This window comes from Solanum lycopersicum, chromosome 3 (assembly GCF_036512215.1).
Source record: "Solanum lycopersicum chromosome 3, SLM_r2.1".
NCBI lineage: Eukaryota > Viridiplantae > Streptophyta > Magnoliopsida > Solanales > Solanaceae > Solanum > Solanum lycopersicum.
The window spans coordinates 56,878,865-56,884,375 of NC_090802.1; the positions used below are offsets into that span (position 1 = coordinate 56,878,865).

At 28.6% G+C, this 5,511-nt stretch overlaps 1 long non-coding RNA gene across 1 annotated transcript; it reads right to left on the reverse strand.

Moving 5' to 3' along the window:
* Window positions 1–332: 332 nt before the first annotated feature.
* On the reverse strand, window positions 333–2,379 carry LOC138347771 (uncharacterized). The gene is made up of 3 exons (XR_011220299.1): window positions 2,255–2,379; window positions 1,542–1,609; window positions 333–580 (listed from the first exon to the last, which is right to left on the reverse strand). It is a non-coding gene; the product is annotated as an uncharacterized lncRNA (long non-coding RNA).
* Window positions 2,380–5,511: the final 3,132 nt, after the last annotated feature.

A 5,511-nucleotide genomic window follows, 5' to 3' on the forward strand; every position in this document is an offset into this window, starting at 1 on the left:
TGAGGCTTAACGAGAAAAGCTCAATTTCACTTAAGAGTTTGTTGAGGTGGCTATTATATCTAAATCTTTAACTCGTGTTAATATAAAGAGTAACATATTCTCTTTGAGTTTTGAATATATATCTCGAAATCTCATAAACTTACATAAAGAAATTGAGGTATTAAATATTGTCTTTGTTAAAGCTATTGAGAAATGTATCTAGCAATCAAATGTGTTTGCAAGGAAATGCAAATAATATCAAAGAAAATTGTCACGACCCAAAAATGGGCGTGATGACACTCGTCTTATCCCAGCAAGACAAGTCAGCCTAAAACTCAACCATTACAATAAAGTGCGGAAGTAAAATATAAGTAACTTAATAAAAACCCCAAAACCTGGTAGTCACGTGTACAAGCCTCTAAAGTATTAGAATTGATTCAAAAGAAAACTCAAGTCTCAAATGAACTTGTTTCTAGAATAGAATAAGATCATAATTAAGGAGAAGAAAGTCTGCAGTGATGGAAACAGCTACCTGACAAATCTCCAAGAAGCCTCGGAAAAGAAGAGAATGATAAGTACAACAAAAATCCAGGCTCATAACCTACAAAAATTTGTAGAAGCAAGAGGTGAGTACCAAACCACACGGTACTCAGCAAGTAAACGTCTAAACACAAGCTAAGGGATGAAATACGGGTACTCCTACCACCCCCAACCAAACCTCCACAACTACAACCTGCATTAAAATCAACCCAACCTAACAGCTCACAGTTTACATAGCACGTAGCTCAACAACAAGACTTAGACAAATTACATATCCTCAACAACAACACTTCAACAAATTACATATCCTCAACAAGAATACTTCAACAAATTACATATCCGCAATAACAAGCTCAATATTAATCAATCACAAGTTCCGCAGAAAGGCAATCAGAAGATCAGCAAAATACGATATCAAGTTCACTAATGATAAGTATGTGCAATGCAATGGAATGCAATGTCAAGTATAATGATGCATGTCTGACCTAGTCATACACACCCGCTGTCTCTCAGTCCGGGACCCCTGAGGGACATATCTGTCCATGCATCTGTCGCGGCGCACGACACGACCCTCGATAATAGTAACCATCGCGGCGCGCGATACGTCCCTCGAAATATAGTATCCATCGCGGCGCGCGATACGTCCCTCGAAATGGTACATCCTCTTAAGTACCCATTCTTTCTCAATGCACATAACACTTGTCACAATCAATGCCTCAGAATAATGCAGATGACAAGTTCACACATATAATGAGGAGATGACCATTTCCATAACATCACACAGTTCACAACCACACAAACATGAAGTTACATCAACGATGATTCAACAAGCCTTCAACCCTTTCTCAACACAACAGACATAAACAATTAATCACATTGCCTTTTTTTATCCCCATTCTTTTCATCATTAGAATTAATCAATGTGGATAAGTCAACCCATAACCAATCCCGTTACTCCCAGCATATACCACAAGGACATACACGTATTTATACACTTAACAAGAGTTTAGAAATCCACTTGCCTCAATTTATCGAACAATTACTCCAGAATGAGCCTTCCTCTTTCGGGTGACTCCCAAATCAATATAATCTAGTCAAATAGATAATCATTGTAAGATTTCAAGACTAACAACACCCATATTTCTACATGTCTAGTCTAGACTTAAAAAAAATCACTCAAATATATATTCAAGTTCCTAATCTTGATGTTAATTAATATGTCAACTTTTTCAATTTCTCCAAATTTCAAGCCTAGGGTTAAGTCATAATTTCTTGAAATACTACATCCCCAATAGCTTACATAAAATATAATACACACCATAATTAATTAGATAACTCCGTATCAAAAATTAACTTTATTATACGATAAACAAATATAAAAAAATTGAAATTAAAGCCACTGGCTATGAAACCAGTGGCGACAACTATTGATCCCAAAACAATTCTTATAATTACTTAATGCAATTGTTGCTCTTTAAAACATTTGAATTATTATATTATTGTTATCCAACTTAAAATTCCTCCAAATCTTTATAACCCACCAACTCTAATAAGCACAAGAATCAGTTATCCCATTTATACTATAAACAACGAAATACAAGCAAACATAGCCACAGAAAGTTTTCGTAAAAATAATTATCTAACTTCAATTCCTCTTAATAACAATATAAAATTTCCTATTGCTTATTAATACGTAGAAAATATTTCAAAACCAAAACTAGGAAGAGAATCATACCTGAAATTCTAGAAAACTCAAGGAAACTGTTATTCGTAGAAAGTGTTCCGCATTACGCTTTGCGGTAAGACAAAATATATGTTAACCCTATTTCTCTTTAATTTTTTTTTAATAATATATATATACATGGTCAAGTTATATAGGGTATTAATTAATTTATAAACCTGATTAGTTAATCACCAACTCCCCTATGTTTAAATATTATTTATTCATTTATTATTTTTCTTTTTCTTTTCATTATTATTAGTAGCAAAATAATCCTTTGTCACTAATCCTTATAAGTCATATATATATATATAAAACGACTAAGAGGATCGTTACAAAAATACACGTTATTAACAATTCTCGAATCACGAAATTCAGTTAGTATAATCCAGCTAGGAGCAAAATTATCCTTACAAATACGCATCACTATAAAATTGGAGTACGGAGCCTAAAGGGTATAAAATGTTAATAAAAATTTCAAAATGGTATACAAATATTTATTTTGACCAAAAGGGCAAAATCGCTGGAAGGCCAGCGACTTTGCTTGCCGAAAAAAGTAAAATCGCTGCCTTGACAGCGATTTCTAAATTTTTTTTAAAAAAATAATTTTTTAATAAATCGCTCCCCAAGGAGCGATTTTCTTAATTTTTTATTTGAAATTATAAAAAAAAATAGGAGCAAATCGCTGCAAGTGCAGCGATTTGTCTCCAATTTTCTTTTATGTTTTTCTAAATCAATTTTTTAGAAAAATTGTAATTGCTACTTATTTTAAAAAATTATTAAAAAAATATTTTGGAAATAAATAGTAGAAAAATTTAAAATAAAAAATTTCTTTAAAAAATTTAAATTTAAATTTTAAAAATTGTAAAAAAAAAAATTAAAAAAATTGATTGGAAAAAATTAAAAAAAAAATTGGAGACAAACTAAGAGCAAATAGCTTAATCAATAAGACAAACAAATTTTTTTTAATTATTATTTTAATAGTATTTATAGGTTATTATTTTAGATAAATACTATAAAATAAAAATGGAATATTAAAATGTCATTTACTTATTATCTTTAAAAAAAAATAGTTATATGTTATTTTCTTAGGATGGCCAATTAAACAATGTAATCAAAGTAAAATATTTTTCTCCGTATAAGTTATAATTAAGTCACACAATTATGTTATGATATATTTAAAATCATAAATTTAAATACTTTGCTCCATCTGTTATAATATTTATCTAGACTATATATACAAATTGCTTAGAATATAAATAATTTTTTTCACGTATATATCAAACATAATTTTTTTATAAAAATATTTCCCTCCTTACCGAACATATTATTCTTAGTCAATTTCCTTTAGAAGAAAAAGAGAGTAAATTAGACAAAAATAAAATAAGAGGCTCTAATATTAAGTAGCTGAAAACAGTAGGATTTAAGGCAGTATAATAATATTTTCCTAATTGGCTGGCACCAAAAAGGGCAATGGAGACCTAATAATTTAGCCAAACCTACAAAATAGGGTGTTTCTTTTTCTGCTCTTTCTACATCAATATTTAAGAGAGTGCAAAATCTCTAATTTCAAAATTCACAGAAAATTATGATTCATTTATTTTTCTTGATTTCTTTTGTTCTGTTTAATTAAAAAAAAAATTGACAAGATTTTCATTTAAAAGTCTTTTTAAAATTTTCTTAAATTTTATTTCAAGCAATAGTATGTTTTTTCTGTTTACTCGCTTTTGAATCAAGACATCGTACATGCATACTCTATATATGAGAGCTAATTAAGATGTTCATGTTAAATCAGTTAGTGTGGAGATGGAATTTTAATTAATTTCCGATAGATATCGCATCGTTATTAAAGAATCTCTCGTGTAAAGTCAAATATTTCCAAATAAGTCAATTTTCGATGGACCTACTAGGTAATCATCTAAAAAAATAGGCCATCCTTATCTTAGTATTACAACTAATATGATCTGTAGGTAAATTGACTTTCCAATTAAATTGGGAAAACAATGTAACGTAGCTACACAACGGTTTGGTAATTGGTACGTATAACTAATATTAAATGTCATTTTAATCGTCCACATCTAATTATCGCGTGAGTTAATTTGATTAATTTTTAAAATTAAATTAAAATTATATTAATTTGATATTTTTAAAAAAAATATATCCAAAAACTTTGAGTCGTAGGTATTTGGAGGGCATATATATGAGTTACAACAAGTTTAGGAACATATTTATATATTATAACTTGTAATTTTAGTATTATATGTTATTTTGATTTGACATACGGTATATGTGTTTAAAATTTTGATATAAAATCATAATTTTTAAAATTTATAAATAAAATTATTTAATGAAAATTTTAAATACCATACCGTAGTATATCATATCATGTCTGATCCACCCTACTACTTAGGTTATGGGTTCCTTCTAATTCTACATGCTTATAAGATACTTTGCTCAAAGGTCAATGCAAACATTGATTATGTTTCTGCATTCGTTTTGAAGAGAATAAAATAGAAATAGAGATAAAAATTCAATATTTTATCGTATTAAAGTGATAAATAGTCTTATCTTTTAATAAATTTTGAATCTGTAATATTATCACCAAATTGTTTGGAGTATAACAAAAAAAATAGAACTCTAATTTTCAACGTAAATCCTAATTAATCAGATCGCTTGATCCACTTATCGATTTAATTTGGTTTTCTTTTAACGAAAGAACCCAACATGTGGTCCAAACTTGTGAAGTACGTTAAGCGTCTTTTGTCATTACCTAAAAATCTAAATTAGCTAATCATTATTATCTATAGTAACCAAACGTGTATTTAAGTCGCTTAAATTTTTTTTTACCAAATAAAGATCGATCGTTCTTAAAATATATAATATTTCCATTTTCACATTTTTCGAATATATTGAACTTTTAGTCCACTTAAAAATTTACTCTTTTTACGTAAGCTTTTTAGGTTAAATATCTGTCAATTTCAATATGCAACTAATATAACAAAGCAAATAATAATATTTGAATTTGAGTCTTAATATCACACTTACTATCAAAAATAATTTTCACGTGTTTTGAACCACAAAATTAATCAAACCTCTCCCCAAGGGGATGTATTGATTGTCGTTTTTCTTTTCTTTAAATAAAAAATCTAAATGGAGAAAAATAAAAATTTTGAATTAAGTTAATTTGCTAGATTGAGGAATGCTTTTGTAAGTACGTATAGAAACATATCTTCTAGCGGAGGTTTTAACCAAACTAAGTCTTTATATAAAGC